The sequence below is a fragment of the Loxodonta africana genome, chromosome 16, assembly GCF_030014295.1.
Source record: "Loxodonta africana isolate mLoxAfr1 chromosome 16, mLoxAfr1.hap2, whole genome shotgun sequence".
NCBI classification, from domain to species: Eukaryota; Metazoa; Chordata; class Mammalia; order Proboscidea; family Elephantidae; genus Loxodonta; species Loxodonta africana.
The window spans coordinates 43,962,459-43,980,848 of NC_087357.1; the positions used below are offsets into that span (position 1 = coordinate 43,962,459).

Here is an 18,390-nt window from a genome sequence, read left to right on the forward strand (position 1 = left end):
ACCATTTGTGATAATATAATACAGGCAAGGATTCTTCTTTTTTTCTATTCAGCTTGATGACTTTATTTATGGATTTGTTTTGAATTGCCATAAATTGCTTTTAAGTAGCATGCTTTGATGACTTTTGTTCTTTGACATAATTATTATGAACAATACTTAAAAGCAGTTTCTAAACACTCCATATAGAAGAATAAAAGAATATAGACAAGAGGAGGTAGAGCCAACACAGCCTAGACAAATGCACCATGCCATCCTTCTGCAGCAAAGACCTGAAAAACTAAGTAAAACACATACAAATGTAAATAAGCAGGATGAAACAGACGAACATATAATCAATACATAAAGAAAATAATATCTTAATGTCTCAGAGACAGCAGACAATATCAAAACGTATAAAATAACAGGACAAGATAGCTCCAGCAAGTGACAAAAGTAAAGAATCAGATAAACTTCTGGAAGAAGAAAAGGCATTGGAACTACCAGATATCAAATTTGCTATGAGTGTCAACTGACGGGATGGCAATGGGTTTGGTTTTTGGTTGGATATGAAATTCAAAAGACTAACATTTAGGGCTTTCCAAGAGATTAGGAAAGAGATCAAGGAAACACAGAAAAAGACAGTGGAAAACAGACAAAACATAGCCAAAATCTAGAAAAACAGACAAAGCAATAAAGAAGTCCAAAATAAATAAATAAATAAAAATAAATACAAGAACAAAATGTTAAAATAAACAAACAATTAGAACTCACAGTGACCCTATAGGATAGGATAGAACTTCCCCATAGAGTTTCCAAGGCTGTAAATCTTTATGGAAGCAGACTGCCACATCTTTCTCCTGTGGAGCAGCTGGTGGATTCAAATCACCTACCTTTTGATTATCACCTGAGCACTTAACTACTGTGCCACCAGGGCTCCTCCATACAAAAAAACAGCAACTAGAAATCCAAAGATAAACAACAAAATTTCAAAGTAGCTCAATAGAAGGTTTTAGGGGCAAATGTCAAACAATGAAAGACAGAATCAGCAAGATTGAAGACAAATCCATGGATGCCACTTTAAAGAAAAATCAGAGAAAAGAATGAAAAAAAAAAATGAAGAAAACTTAAGAATTCTGTGGGACACAGTCAAGAGCAAAACCTTGGACATGATCAGAGTTCCAAAATGGGGAGAAAATGGAAACACTGAAAAGATTGTTGAAGATTTGCTGGCAGAAAACTTCCCAAACATCCTGAAAGATGAAAAGCTTAACAAACCGCATATGAGATAGACCCCAAAACAAAGTCACTAGGACATATAATCACACTTGCCACAACCAAAGACAAAGAAAAAATCCTGAGAGCAGCTTGAGAAAAACAAAAAGTCTCTTACAAAGGGGAAACAATAAGACTAAGCTCTGATTGCTCAACAGAAACTATGCAGGCAAGAAGGCAATGGGGTGACATACATAAAACCTGGAAAGCAAAACAAAACAAACAGAAAAAAAAAACCTGCCAACCAAGAATAATGAATCCTGCAAAACTGTCACTCAAATATGATGGTAAAATTAGGACATTTCCAGATAAACAGAAATTAAGGGTTAACTCATAAAAAACAAACCAAATTACAAGAAATATTAAAGGGAGACTTTCAGTTAGAGAACCAACAACATCACACAACAACCTGAGCCTAGAATAGCATCATCCAGATAACCTAGGCAAGGAACTCTCAAAGCTAAAACAAAGCTAAAAGACTTAAAACAGGGAAACATAGACATCAAATCTGTAAATGCTGAAAACGACAAAACAATGAAAGGGGGACTAAACAGTGCAGATGTAGCACTTTCAAATGGAGAGGAAGTCAAGGTGATATCAAGTAATAGAAGACTGGCTCAAATTTAGGAAGATAAGGGTAAATTTCAAGGTAACCGCAAAGAAAATTAACAAACTTACTCATCAAAATAAAAAAGAAAAACAGACTCAGTAAACACAAAATCTATAATAGCAAAAGAAATGAAAAGAAAATCCACAAACAAAAAGAACTCAGCACAGGAAAGTAAGAGGAACAAAGAAAATGTGGGCAACACACACACACACACACACACACACACACACACAAATAACAGCAATAAATTCATAACTATTGGTAATCACTCTGAATATAAATGGCTTAAATTCACCTGTAAAGAGAGAGTGACAGAATAAAAAAAAAAAAAAAAAAAGGCCCGTCAACATGCTGTCTACAAAAGACACACCTCAGACACAAAGACATAAATATATTAAAAATCAAAGAATGGAAAAAAATATATCAAGCAAACAGTAACCAAGAAAAGAGCAGGCATGGCAATACTAATCTTAGATAAAATATACTTTAAGACAAAATCTACCATAAAAGACAAGGAAGGACATTATACAATGATTAAAGGGACAATCCACAAAGAAGATATAACCTTAATAAATATCTACACACCCAACAACAGGGCTCCAAAATACATAAAACAAACTCTAACAGCACTGAAAAGAGAAATAGACAGTTCCACAATAATAGTAGGAAACTTCAACGCACCACTCTCAGTAAAGGACAAGACATCTAGAAAGAAGCTCAAAGAAGATACAGAAGATGTAAAGGCCGCAGTCAACCAACTTGACCTCAACACTCCACCCAACAGCAGTAACGTATACATTCTTTTCCAGTGCACACGGAGCATTCTCCAGAATAGAGCACATTTTAGGCCACAAAGCAGCCCTCAATAAATCTGAAAAATTGAAATAATACAAAGCATTCTCTCTGGCCACAATGCAATCTAAGTAGAAATCAATAACAGGAAGAGGAAGGAAAAAAAATCAAACACTGAATAACAAAATAATGGAAACATAATAACACCTTGCTTAAAAACAACTGGGCAATAGAAGAAATCAAAGAGGGAATCAAAAAATTTCCTAGAATCAAAATGCATCATACCAAAACCTTCGGGACCCAGCAAAAAGCAGTGCTCAGAGATCAATTTATAGTAATAAATGCACACATCAAAAAAAGAATGGGCCAAAATCAAAACCTTAGCCTTACAACTCGAACAAATAGTAGAACAGCAAAAGCCCACAGGCACCAGAAGAAAGGAAATTATAAAGATTAGAGCACAAAAAAATGAAAGAGAACAGAAAAACAATAGAAAGAATTGACAAGACCGAAAGTTGGTTCTTTGAAAAGATCAACAAAATTGACAAACCATTGGTCAAACTGACAAAAGAAAAACATGAGAGGAAGCAAATATCTCAAATAAGAAATGAGATGGGGACATTACAATGGACCCAAACTGAAATAAAAAGGATTAGAACAGAATATTATGAAAAAATTGTCATCTAACAAATTTGACAACTTGAAGGAAATGGACAAATTTCTAGAAATACACTACCTACCTAAACTCACACAAACTGAGATAGAAAATCTGAACAGACCCATAACAAGAGAAGAGACTAAGTGGCAAAAAAAAAAAAAAAAAAAAACTCCCAACAAAAGAAAACACTGGCTGGGATGGCTTCACTGGATAATTCTACCAAGCATTCAGAGAAGAGCTAATACTAGTACTAAACCAAAAACAAACAAACAAACAAAAAAACCATTGCCATGAGTCAATTCTCACTCATAGCAACCCTATAGGACAGAGTAGAACTGCCTCACAGGGTTCCTAAGGTGCACGTGGTGGATTCAAACTGCTGACCTTTTGGTTAGCAGACATAGTTCTTAACCACTATTCCACCAGGGTTTCCTACTCAGACTATTTCAGAGCATAGAAAAGGAAGGAATACTCCCAAATTCATTCTCTGAAGTCAGCTTAATCCTGCTACTAAAGCCAAGCAAAACTAACACAAAAAAAGAAAATTACACAACAATATTTCTCACGTATATAGATGCAAAAATTCTCAAAATTCTAGCCAATAGAATTCAGCATCATACAAAATAATAATAATATGCCACGACCAGGTGGGGTTCATACTAGGCATGCAAGATGGTTCAACATTAGAAAATCAGCCACATAATCCACCACATAAATAGAACAAAATAAAAGAATCACGTGATCATCTCAATCAATGCACAAAAGGCATTTGATAAATGCCCATTCTTGATAAAAACTCTTAATAAAATAGGAATAGAACAGAAATTACTCAACATAATAAAGGCATCTATTCAACTACAACTGTGGAAAGAGAAGATGGATAAGCTCAATATCATCAGTCAGAACAAGGCCAGGGGCCAACTGTGGGACAGAACATCAATTGCTCAGATGCAAGTTCAAGTTGAAGCCGAAGAAAACTAAAGTCCACGAAAGCCAAAGTATGATCTTGAGTATATCCCATCTGCATTTAGAGACCATCTCAAGAATAGATTTGACGCAATCAACACCAGTGTCCCAAGACCAGACAAGTTGTGGGATGATATCAAAGATATCATATATGAAGAAATCAAAAGGTCATTAAAAAGGAAAGAAAAGAAAAAAAGACCAAAATGGATGTCAGAAGAGATTTTGAAACTTGCTGTTGAACGTAGAGCAGCTAAACGGAATGGAAGAAATGATGAAGTTAAAGTGCTGAACAGAAGATTTCAAAAGGCGGCTCAAGAAGATAAAGTAAAATATTATAATGAAATGTGCAAAGACCTTGCATTAGAAAACCAAAAGGGAAGAACACTCTCAGCATTTCTCAAGCTGAAAGAACTGCAGAAAAAATTCCAGCTTCAAGTTGCAATTTTGGAGGATTTTGTGGGCAAATATTGAACAATGCAGGAAGCATCAAAAGAAGATGGAAGGAATACACAGAGTCATTGTACCAAAAAGAACTGGTTGACATTCAACCATTTCAGGAGGTAGTGTATGACAAAGAACTGATGGTACTGAAGGAAGAAGTCCAAGCTTCAATGAAGGCATTGGTGAAAAACAAGGCTCCAGGAATTGACAAAATACCAGTTGAGATGTTTCAACAAATGGATGCAGCGCTGGATACGCTCGCTTGTTTATGCCAAGAAATTTGGAAGACAGCTACCTGGCAAACTGACTGGAAGAGATCCATATTTGTGCCCATTGCAAAGAAAGGTGATCCAACATAATGTGAAAATTTTAAAATAATATCGTTAATATTGCACTCAAGTAAAATTTTGCTGAAGATCGTTCCAAAACGGTTGCAATAGTACATCGACAAGGAACAGTCAGGAAGTCAAACCAGATTCAGAAGAGGACATGGAACAAGGAATATCATTACTAATGTCAGATGGTCCTTGATTGAAAGCAGAGAACACCAGAAAGATGTTTACCTGTGTTTTATGGACTATGCAAAGGCATTTGACTGTGTGGATCATAACAAATTATGGATGATGTTGTGAAGAACAGGGATTCCAGAACACTTAACTGTGCTCATGCAGAACCTGTACATAGACTAGGAGGCAGTCATTTGAACGGAACAAGGAGACACTGCGTTTTTTAAAGTCAGCAAAGGTATGCGTCAGGGTTGTATCCCTTCACCATACGTATTCAGTCTGTACGCTGAGCAGATAATCCAAGAAGCTTGACATTATGAAGAAGAACGTGGCATCAGGATTGAAGGAAGACTCATTAACAACCTGTGATATGCAGTTGAAACAACCTTGCTTGCTGAAATCAAAGAGGACTTGAAGCACCTACTAATGAAGATCAAAGACTACAGCCTTTGGTATGGGTTACACCTCAACATAAAGAAAACAAAAGTCCTCACAACTGGACCAATCAGCAACATGATAAATGGAGAAAATACTGAAGTTGTCAAGGATTTCATTTTGTTTGTATCCACAATCAACACCTATGGAAGCAGCAGTCAAGAAATCAAACGATGTATTGCATTGGGCAAATTTGCTGCAAAAGAGTTCTTTAAAGTGTTCAAAAACAAAGATATCACTTTGAGGACTAAGGTGCGCCTGACCCAGCCATGATATTTTCATTCGCCTCATATACATATGAAAGGTGGACAATGAATAAGGAAGACCAAAGAAGAATTGATGCATTCGAATTATGGTGTTGGCAAAAATATTGAATATACCAGGGACTGTCAGAAGAACAAGTTTGTCTTGGAAGAAGTACAGCCAAAGGGCTCCTTGGAAGTAAGAATGGTGAGACTTCATCTCATGTACTTTGGACATGTTATCAGGGGGGACCAGTCTTGGAGAAGGACATCATGCATGGTAAGGTAGACAGTCAGTGAAAAAGAGGAAGACCCTCAATGAGATGGATTAACACAGTGGCTGCAACAATGGGCTTAAGCAAAACAATGATTGTGAGGATGGCACATGACTGAGTACTGTTTTGTTGTACATAGGGTCATTTTGAGTTGGAAATGACATGATGGCACCTAACAACAACAACAGCATACAAAATCAATAGCTAGCATTATTCTCAATGGAGAGAGGCTGAAAGCATTCCTCTTGAGATTGGGAGGAAGACAAGGATGCACTTTATCGCCACTTCTATTTAATATTGTGTTGGAAGTCCTAACTAGAGCAATAAGGCAAGAAAAAGAAATAAAGAGCATCCAAATTGGAAAGGAAGAAGTAAAACTGTCCCTGTTTGCAGATGGTACGATACTATGCATAGAGAACCACAAAGATTCCACAAGAAAACTACTGGAACTAATAGATTCAGCGGAGTAGCAGGATGCAAGATCAACATACAAAAATCAGTTGGATTCCTATACACCAACAAAGAGAACTTTGAAAAGGAAATCAGGAAACCAATACCATTTATAATAGCCCCCCAAAAGATAAAATGCTTAGGAATAAGTCTAACAAGGGTGGAAAAGACCTACACAAAGAAAACTACAAAACGCTACTGCAAGAAACCAAAAGAGGCCTACATAAATGGAAAAATATACCATGGTTATGGATAGGAAGACACAACATTGTGAAAATGTCAATTCTACCTAAAGCGATCTACAAATATAATGCAATCCTGATCCAAATACCAGCAGCATTCTTTAGCAAGATGGAAAAGCTAATCACTGACTTTATATGGAAAGGAAAGAGGCCCCGGATAAGAAAAGCATTATTGAAGAAATAGAACAAAGGCCTCACACTACCTGATCTCAGAACCTACTGTACAGCCACAGTAGTCAAAACAGCCCAGTACTGGTACAACAACAGACACATAGACAAATGGAACAGAATCAAGAACCCAGACATAAATTCATCCACTTGTGATCAGCTGATCTTTGAAAAAGGACCAAGTCCATTAAATGGGAAGAGACAATCTTTTTAACAAAGGGTGCTGGCATTACACATAACATATCTGTAAAAAAATGAATAATGACTCATAGCTCACACCATACACAAAAACTAACTCAAAATGATTCCACGACCTAACAATAAAGATCATGGAAGAAAAAATAAGGACAATTCTAGGGGCTCTAATATATGGCATAAATACAATATAAACCATAACTAAAAATGCACAAACACCAGAAGATAAAGTATATAACTGGGAGCTCCTAAAAATTAAACACTTTGCTCATCAAAAGACTTCACCTAAAGAGTAAAAAGAGAACCTACAGACTGGTGAAAATTTTTGGCTACAACATATCCGATAAAGGTGTAATCTCTAAAATCTATAAAATACTTCAACACCTTAACAACAAAAAGACAAATAATCCAATTTAAATAATGGGCAAAGGAAATGAACAGACACTTCAGCAAAGGAGACATTCAGGCATTCGGCGTTTCTCAAGCTGAAAGAAGTAAAGAAAAAATTCAAGCCTCGAGTTGCAATAGTGAAGGATTCCATGGGGAATATATTAAATGATGCAGGAAGCATCAAAAGAAGATGGAAGGAATACACAGAGTCATTGTACCAAAAAGAATTAGTCGATATTCAACCATTTCTAGAGGTGGCATATGATCAGGAACCGATGGTACTGAAGGAAGAAGTCCAAGCTGCTCTGAAGGCATTGGTGAAAAACAAGGCTCCAGGAATTGATGGAATATCAATTGAGATGTTTCAACAAACAGAGGCAGCGCTGGAGGTGCTCACTCGTCTATGCCAAGAAATATGGAAGACAGCTTCCTGGCCAACTGACTGGAAGAGATCCATATTTATGCCTATTCCCAAGAAAGGTGATCCAACTGAATGCGGAATATAATTTCTATAATGAAAAATACCATTAATATCACACACAAGCAAAATTCTGCTGAAGATCATTCAAAAACGGCTGTAGCAGTATATCGACAGGGAGCTGCCAGAAATTCAGGCCGGTTTCAGAAGAGGATGTAGACTATGCAATGTCATTGCTGATGTCAGATGGATCCTGACTGAAAGCAGAGAATACCAGAAGGATGTTTACCTGTGTTTTATTGATTATGCAAAGGCATTTGACTGTGTGGATCATAACAAACTATGGATAACACTGCAAAGAATGGGAACTCCAGAACACTTAATTGTGCTCATGAGAAACCGTTACATAGATCAAGAAGTAATTCTTTGGACAGAACAAGGGGATACTGATTGGTTTAAAGTCAGGAAAGGTGTGCATCAGGGTTGTATTCTTTCACCATACCTATTTAATCTGTATGCTGAACAAATAATCCAAGAAGCTGGACTATATGAAGAAGAACGTGGCGTCAAGATTGGAGGAAGACTCGTTAACAACCTACGTTATGCAGATGATACAACCTTGCTTGCTGAAAGTGAAGAGCACTTGAAGCACTTACGAATGAAGATCAAAGACCACAGCCTTCAGTATGGATTTCAACATAAAGAAAACAAAAATCCTCACAACTGGACCAATGAGCAACATCATGATAAACGGAGAAAAGATTGGAAGTTGTCAAGGATTTCATTTGACTTGGATCCACAATCAACAGCCATGGAAGCAGCAGTCAAGAAATCAAAAGACGCATTGCATTGGGCAAATCTGCTGCAAAGGACCTCTTCGAAGTGTCGAAGAGCAAAGATGTCACCCTGAAGACTAAGGTGCGCCTGACCCAAGCCATGGTATTTTCAATTGCATTATATGCATGTGAAAGCTGGACAATGACTAAGGAAGACCGAAGAAGAGTTCACGCCTTTGAATATACCATGGACTGCCAAAAGAATGAACAAATCTGTCTTAGAAGAAGTACGACCAGAATGCTCCTTAGAAGCAAGGATGGCGAGACTGCGTCTTACGTACTTTGGACATGTTGTCAGGAGGGATCAGTCCCTGGAGAAGGACATCATGCTTGTCAGAATACAGGGTCAGTGGAAAAGAGGAAGATCCTCAATGAGGTGGATTGACACAGTGGCTGCAACGATGGGCTCAAGCATAACGATTGTGAGGATGGCGCAGGACCGGGCAGTGTTTCGTTCTGTTGTGCGTAGGGTTGCTATGAGTCAGAACTGATTCGACAGCACCTAAGAACAACAACAACACGTTGATGAGATCTATAAGATTAGACTGTGTCTTAAGCCAATACCTTTTGAGATATAAAAGAGAGAAGCGAGCAGACAGACAGGGGAACTTCATACCACCAAGAAAGCAGTTCCTGAAGCAGAGCATGTCCTTTGGACCCAGGGTTTCTTTGTGGAGAAGCTCCTAGTCCAGGGGAAGATTAATGACAAGGACCTTCCTCCAGAGCCGACACAGAAAGCCTTCTCATGAAGCCGACACCCTGAATTTGGACTTCTAGCCCCTTAGACTGTGAGAGAATAAACTTCTCTTTGTTGAAACCATCCACTTGTGGTATTTCTGTTATAGCAGCACTAGATGATCATGACACTATGCAGCAATAAAGAACAATGATGAATCCGCAAAACATCTTAGAACATGAATGAATCTGGAGTGCATTATGCTGAGTGAAGTAAATCTATAACCAAAGGACAAATATTGCTTGAGGCTGCTATTATAAAAACTCAAGGGAAGGTTTACACACAGAAAAAAACAACCTTTGATGGTTACTATCTACTTGATAGTAAAGAAGTTTCAACTTCGGTGAAGGGAAAGGCAACACACAATATAGGGAACGTCCGCATAGCTTGACCAAGGCAAAGTCAGAGAAGCATCCTAGACACATCCAAACACCTTCGGGGACCATGTTGCTGGGGCTGAGGGCTGGGACCTTGATCTCTGGGGGACACCTAGGTCAATTGGCATAACACAGCTCATAAAGAAGATGTTCTACATCCTACCTTGGTGAGTAGTGTCTGGGTCTTAAAAGCTTGTGAGCGGCCATCTAAGACACATCTGTCAGTCCCATCCTGTCCAGAGCCAAGGCGAAGGAAGAAAAACCAAAGACACAAGGAAGATATTAGTCTAAAGGACCACATGAACCACAGACTCCATCAGCCTGAGCCCAGAAGAACTAGATAGTGCCTGCTTACCACCACTGACACAATGGCTGCAACAATTGTGGAGATGGTACAGGACTGGGCAGCGATTTGTTCTGTTGTGCATAGGGTCCCTGTGATCGGAACAGACTCAATGGCACCTTAACAACAACCACCACCACCACCGATCATTCTGGCAGGGGTACAATAGAGAGTTCCAGACAAAACGGGAGGAAAATGTAGAACAAAATTCAAATTCACAAAAAAATACCAGACTTAACTGGTCTGACAGAGACTTGAGGAACCCACAAGACTATGGCCCCTGGGCACCCTGCTAACTCAGAACTGAAGCCTCTCTCGAAGTCCACCTTTCAGCTAAAGATTAGATATGTCTATGAAACAATAACACAGGTGAGAAATGTGCTTCGTAGTGCAATCAAGTACACGAGACCAAATGGGCAACACCTGCCCAAAAACAGAGACGAGAAGGCAGGAAGGGACAGGAATACTGGGCAAATGGACACAGGGAACCCAGGATTTAAAGGGGGAGAGTGCTGACGCATTTCAGGGATTGCAACCAATGTCACAAAACATTTGCATATAAATTTTTGAACGAGAAACTAATTTGCGCTGTAAACTTTCATCTAAAGCACAATTACAAAAAGAAAAAAAAATATAGACGAATTTCATGAAACAATTTTGAAGCAGCTCTTCCTTTCCTTCCCCCTTGCCCTCCCTGGTGATGCACTGTTTCTCTTCAAAGAGTCTTTGTAATCCCTGTTGATTGCAATGGCGCTTAGGGGTAAGTCCATAGGAAGTAAGCTTGGGCTTCTACCCTGAATTCTGTCAATATGCTGCTCCAGGGTTTTTGGGGAAGCTTTGGAGTTCAAGATGATTCTACCCTTTCTTGATGGGAACGAGTAATTAAAACAAAATAAAATGAGTTCCAATGGAAATTGGAGAGAAACATTAAGGTCCCAGAAACCCCAAGTATCTGTGATGGGATGCTGCTTTAAAGACAGAAACAAAATGTTTGCTATATCACAGACACCCCCCACCACAGTTCCTTAGCATTAAGTAGCACTTTACTTTTATTAAATCATCAAATAGTAATGCTAATAGCTTACTTGCTTCATGTGTTGCAGTTGCAGACATTTGTACTTTGCAACATCTTTCAAGTAGGAAAAGCAGGTGATTGCCCTGTTTTGCTCTTTCTAATTTTTTTTTTCTTAGTAGGCAATACATATAAATAGTACAAAATAAAACTAAGCAGTGCAGAAGGTTATATAAGATAAATAAGCCTTGTGGGAAATTCTTAGGAAGCAGTTGTCCAAGGTAGAAATCATGAAGGAGGTGGTATTTGAGATGCATCTTGAAGAAAGAATAGGATTTTTACAAGAGGGTATAACAGGGGTAGGGGAGGGGCAGAGGCTGGTCAAAGTAGAGGGTCAGTTGATCTGGACAGAGGTACATAGATGTGGATGGAGGTGGACAAGGAGCCTGGGGCATGTCTTCAATGGTACTGGGAGGCTGGGGAGACTTGGTCAGCATGGAGGGCCAAGTGGGCATGGCAAGGGTGGGTAATGAAGGTTTTTGAGCAGGAGTGTGACCAGACCAGGCTGCAGTATGAATGATGTATTGGAGGGGTTTTCAGTGGAGGAAGGGGGATGGGTTAGGAGACCAGTGTGTCTGTGAAGTCTCATGTCAGGAGGGAAGGAGCCCTGATGGCGCAACAGTTATATGCTTGGCTGTTAACCGAAAGGTTAGTGGTAAGAACCCACCCAGCCTCTCCACAAGAGAAAGACCTGGATATCTGCTCCTGTAAAGAGTTTAGTCAAGAAAACCTTATGGGGCAGTTCTACTCTGTGGTTGAAGCTGATTCGATGGCACCCAACAACAACATGTCAGGAGGACCAGGACTAGGAGTTTCGTGTTGAGAGCAGGAAAGACGCCAAGGATATCAGACATTGGGAGTTGACCAAGAGGTGGGTGGTGAGGAAGAGGGAGACTTCAGATGCTCCTGCTTGAGACCTGGAGGAATACAGTACAGTTTATGAACCAACTTGAGCAGAGCCCTCCTGAGCTTCAGGGGAAGTGCAGTCTCATTGTCAAGCTGAGGAGTCACAGGTTCCAGGCTGGGATAATAAGTGTCTGTAGAGAACCACTGAGGGCATAGACTGTTTCCAGTCCCCATAAGAGAGAATTCTGGAGTGGTGGGTCTGGGCTGAAATGTGGCACTTTTCCTCTAGTGCTATTGTATGAGGCTGACTGACAAATCGAGATACTGTGTCTTAAGGAGAAACTGAGCTGGTCACCAGGAAAACTGATCCCTTGAGTCACCCAACGAGGTCGAGAGGGAGGAGTCAGATAAGGAGGAGTGGCAGGGAACCCTTGGTAGCCAAGGGAGAGTGTCGCTTTAAATGAAGTGGGGAGGTAGAGACTGGGAGCACAGCCCAGGCCCTGGGATGTAGCTCTTAAGCCCAGGGATTTAGTTTGGTAAATCGAAGCCTGTGCAGATATGGAGTTAGGGGAGTGTGGCTCTACACCAGTAGAAAGAGACTTTTTCCCAGCCATTGGGCAAGACTTCTCCATGGCTCCTGCTGCTTCTCTGAAACTGGGAGGGATGACATGAGGTTGGTGAGGTTTCCTGGTTTCTGCGCGTGTATCTTACTATAATGCTATCTCCAAGGTTTGAAGGAGAGAACACTTCTCATTATTAGTCACCATTATTCTTGTCAAGTAGGCCAAATGTGGTAGTATTTTGAAGGCTATTTTTGAGAGTAAAGCCATTTTTGGTTTCAGTTGTATTATGAAAGTGAGTTTTCAAGTGGCTTATTTCGGGCTGATTTGTAAAGGTATTAAGGCCTTGACAACTTGTGGAATCTGAGAAATGTATTAAAAGGGCCACAGCACTTTTTCTTTCCCCATACAGATACTTATAACTCCTTAGAAGCTACAAATAAATGATTCAAATTACTGAATGCTGTAAAAATGAAATCCACCCACCCCAAAATGAAAACTCACATTTACGGTTCCGCTAAATCATTTTCTTCTCTTTCTCTGTCTCTCTCTTTATAGCTAAAACTCCAACTACAGTAGAAAGACAAGTCACGATTTATGATTGATCAAAAGCAGAATTATGAAGACAAAACAGACTATGCGAGACCGAGGTGGAAACAACAACATCATCATTTGCTGAGATTGCAGAGTGGAACGCAGCTTCTGTCACTTCTCGAGATGGCTAAAACGTGACAAGAAGGGTGATCTGTTGTACAAAGTATATTATGAGGGAGAGTGGCGACCTCTCCTTTTTTTTCGTTCTGTGAAATCAGTGCTATTCTGTGCAAATGAATATAGTGCTCAGTTTAAAGCTGCTCGATCATCTCAGCAAATAAGCACTAACAGAACTGGGTTCCAGAAAGGAAACAGTTTCTGGAGCTTTGCATTTGTCTAAATCTGTGCCAGTGGAAGGAGGTTCCAATGCACACTTCCACGCTTCTAAGCATTGTGGCTAATATTCAGGTATCGTTCATGAGGCCAAATGCTTTTTGCTGCTGTGTGGCTTAAGGGTGTTTTCCCAAGCAAACTCCAGCCAGCATAGTGTTGAATGTGTTGCATGTCCGATTATAAAACTGAACCCAGCCATAACTATTACAAATGATATCCCAAATCAGCATCCCTAAAAAAGCTTCTATCAAATAGTTCAGCTTTTCTGCAGGGTCCCTATGACTTCCCCCACCAGTGTCCTTTCTTGTTAACTCACTTATTGTTATGTTGTAACTCAGGAAAAGAACTCAGGATAGAAAGAATCATGAACCCTGAATAGAGGTCTTTCTTATGCTCACTTTTCTTCTGAGGGGTCCTGAGAAATGAAGGGGATTCCTCCTGTGAGGTTTTTTTTTTACCTAGATGAGGAGTGAGTGCCTACCTAACCACATTTAATGCACTGTATATTGCTACAATTACTGCTACAGAACTTTCGAATATTATTACATATAAAGGTACGATGGGGCCACTGGCTGGTCCCTAACTGTTTGTTATTTGGAAGGAAGCTGGGGAACCTTGGGGTTTCCGTGAATGGTTGTGATGTTTCTGGAGGTCGAACATTAACAGGTTAATTCTCGTTGAGCAGCATTGTATTAAACAGAATTACGTGGGTCAGAGGTCTCCTGGGCCACTGTGGACAGTGCTACAGAACACCGTTCTGTCTGTTCTGGAGAATTTACTGTTGTGTTTCTCTGTATCCTAAATCAAATGTGTGCCTGATTAATTGTCCTTTTTTCTCCCCCAAAGGTGGTAGACATTACAGGCAGGTAAACAGAAAAGGTCTCTTTGCTGATAGTACTTTCACAGTAAAAGATGGTATGACATAATGTGTGGAAACTAGACGCTAAGGAAACAGAAAGATAGTAATCAGAAAAGAAGAGGACTTTTGAGGGGAAGAAATTCAATGCAAGCCTTCATTTGATAAAAGAGAACTGAAAGAGAATATTTATTATTTTTTCTACAGTAAACGAAGCAGGTTCCCACGGGATAATGTGGAATTGCACCGTGGATTATGAACTTATTCCAGCTTTCATTGACATTGCTTCTTGCCCGCTCCCGGAAAGGGTCTGCCTTTCCTGAAATGGGAGGCGGGTGCTGTACTTTCAGACAAAGCTTGCGCAAATTCCTGAGCCTCAGATTTACTTAAAGTGACTGTATGTACTTATATTCTTAAATTAAATGGTTAAAAAAATAGTTTAAAAAATGGTTAAAAAAATGGTTAAATAAGGTCAAATAAATGTTGTTAAACTTGCAAATGTTTTATTATATTACACTAAATAAAGTTTATTAGTAGCCGTAATAAAGCTAGTCAAGTAATGATTTTTCATTAAAGAATTAAAGGTCGGATGTCATAGTTGCTCTATGTAGAAATGACAAAAGGGTGAGCTTTACATATTTTCTAAAATCCTAACAGGTAGCTGAGACAGTTCTGTAATTAATTGCATTTCACTGGGAGAATTCATCCAAGTTGTAATTTTTTTTTTTTTTTTAAGAAATGACCCATTCATCCGTCAGTTTGATTAATGAGCATTAATTGGGCTTCTGCTTCATTCAGCACTGTAGGCGTTGAAGGGACAAAGATGAGTAAGGCACAGTCCAGACTTTTAAGGAATTTGCCCTCAAGTAGAAGGCAGGCATGTCTTAGATTGTTGTGGTTAATAGCGTAGTAAGTGCTGTCGCAGTTTACAGGTAGGGACATGTTCTTTCCTGTAGCATAGGACAAGGCATTATGGTTAACTGGATTGATTCAGCTTCTCAAGTGTGTTTAATTTCTTATAAGGCCTTAGTTATCCAAACTGGCGCTTTATCCTGCCTGACTTGAATGCCTGCTTATTAAACTCTCTGCTTTATTCTGACCACAGAGGCCAGGCATCAGCTGTACCCCCTGCTCTAAATGTATGGCAGCCAAGTGAAAAAGGAAGGGTAAAAATGGAGAGGTAATGGGGAAAATATCAACCATTAAGCAATATGATTCCATATATGACATAATGTGTCATTTATGCCAAAGGTACAGCTTTTATTTTAACTAAGGGTTGGTAAAACAGTTGAAGTAAAAACATTTTACATATATTTTATAACTGTTTAGGCAAGAATGACTACTATGACTAATCTCTCTTCTCACTTTAAGGTGTCAGCTGTCATCTTCTGGCAAGACGGAGAATTGGGAAATGATGCTTGGGAAGTCGAGTCCTTGTAAGAGATAACTGAATCAGTCTCACTTAGTGTGTAGTTTTATTCTGTAAATATTAAACAGGAAACACTCATAGAGTTGCTAGGTTTCCTGGAAACAGTTTAATAATTCTCAAAGCATTTACTGTGGTGTGATGTGCTTGAGACATTTATACATATGTATTTAATGATCGTATTTTCATTCAGTTTTATTAGAGGCACTGATTGCAGGAATGAAACCAACAATATGAATAGGAAATGGAGGCAATTTTTCAAATAGTTGATGCTAACGTAATAATTTCTGAATTGCCATCTGGGGATGGTAGGGGTTTCCTGTTAGCATTTTCAGATTGTCAACTGAGTCTTCAATTTAATAGATATAAATGTTTACAAATCTTGCATTTTTTAAAATTGTTCATGCCTCTTCCCATTTCAGGGCCTTCATACATGTCCCCTCCCCCTCCCCCAATCTGGAATGCTTTTCAAGCTCCCAATTATTTATTTAATGTATGTCTTTGTCACTTTTCAGAAATTCTTCAAGGGCAGGGACCATGCCTGTGCTGCTCATCGATATATGTTCCGCACCTAGCGCCATGCTTAGAGCATATATAGTAGGCATGTGATAAATATTCTTTAAGGAGGGAAGGGAAGGAAAAAGGGAGAAAGCTAAGGAAGAAAGAAGGGAAGGCAGGAGGGAAGAAGGGAGGAAGGAAGGAAGGACGGAGGGAGGAAGAGAAGAAAGATAGAGTTGACTTCTTATTGTTAGCTGCCCTTCAGTCACCCCTGACTGATGGCAACCCCCTTGCACAAGGGAACAAAATGCTGCGGGTCCTATGCCATCCCCACGATTGGTTGCAAATCAGACCGTTGTGAGCCATAGAGTTTTCATTGGCTGATTTTCAGAAGTAATTCAGCAGACCTTTCTTCCTAGTTTGTTTTAGTCTGGAAACTCCGCTGAAACCTGTTCAGCATCACAGCACCATGCAAGCCTCCACTGACAGATGGGGTCGTGGCTACTTGTGAGGCGCATTGGCTGGGAATCAAACCTGGATCTCCTGCATGGAAGGTGAGAACTCTACCACTAAACCAGCCTTGAGTCCCTTTAAACTTCCAGGTGAGGAAATCCAGGAGCCTGGTGTGATCAAGTGGCATGCCCAGCGAGTGGGGAGAATGAACTGGAATTAAGCTCTTCTGTGTGCAGCTCAGGCCAGTACCTAGTGTTGCTTCTTTTGTATAAGCTACTCATATCAAAAGAGGGACCTTTTCTTAATTTTCTGCACTAGTGGAGCAGAGCTGTGTATGTGTTATGGCCCATATGTTGAAACTTGTTTATCTACAGCTAGCCAGATGGTACCTAATAGCACACAAAGAAACCATTTGGAAACTTTCAGAGGGACAGCGCATTTTTGAAAGCACTCAGAATAGTGCATATTGTGATGTCACTACTCACTTACTCCAAGGAGTATAAATAAATTAAAAAAAAAAAAAAGGGATACTTTGGTAGATATTCCTTGTGAAACACGGAGACTTTGAGAACCTATTCAGGGGATCTAGTTACCAGAGACAGAAGTTTATTTAATTAGGTCTCCCTTTAACCTAGCTTCATCTATAATTTCCCTAGAGAAGGAGAGTAGTTTCTTAACTTAAAATGCGTTGCTTTTTAAGCTCCTGCTGGGCTAAATAAAATAGAAAAAACAAAAGCCCAATAGAATCCTGCCTATGCAGCCCAAGGAACAGTGATGTGTTGATCAATAAAAAATGTGAAAGCAAAGCTTACTATGGCTAATCTGATCTAGGGAGTGAGAGGTTGACAACTATCAGAAGGAGATTCACAGATAATAGTTACACTGGACCTTTGGCATTAAAAAAAAAAAAAACAACTAAGTTGAAGGAATTCGTACATCTTGTAATGGCTCACTGGACAGTGACACGTGGCATCTTTAAGATTCTATTATTCAAAACTATAAAATTTATGCTCGGAGTGTAATGGATAAGAAATAGTCAAGAGTCTATGAAGAAATGAAACTCCAACCCCCCAATCTATGATTCCTCCTTTCAGCAATTCATTGATTCACTCATTCATTAAATGCATATTTACTGATGTATTAGACACTGCCCCAAGCACTAGAACCCAGTGGTGAGTAAAACAGAAATGATTTCCATTCTTGTGGAGCTTAAAGTCTAGCAGAGCAGCTGAATGTTACATAAGTGATTATAATAAAATGCAATGTGTACTATGATAAGGCCAGCATAAGGAAGTTCAGAAAAAAAATGCCTATATCAATATATTGATATAAATATTTCAATCCCAGTACCTGTGCTGGTGGAAGGAAGAATTGGTAATCCAAAATAGCAGACGGTAAGAAATAGCTGGAATTTATCTTTG

General features: G+C 39.3%; 1 protein-coding gene across 5 annotated transcripts in view; it reads left to right on the forward strand.

Moving 5' to 3' along the window:
* HTR7 (5-hydroxytryptamine receptor 7) overlaps positions 1-18,390 on the forward strand; it is a 99,591-nt gene that overhangs the window by 77,781 nt on the left and 3,420 nt on the right. Inside the window, exons 3-6 of one of the 5 annotated variants that reach the window (XM_064269588.1) lie at positions 13,368-15,772; positions 15,964-16,028; positions 16,534-16,619; positions 16,936-17,070. The gene's annotated coding sequence lies outside the window, so the exon portion shown is untranslated. Of the gene's footprint in view, positions 1-13,367; positions 16,620-16,935; positions 17,071-18,390 lie in introns of all 5 variants that reach the window. The other 4 variants (XM_064269586.1, XM_064269587.1, XM_064269585.1 and 1 more) reach the window with 4 other exon arrangements.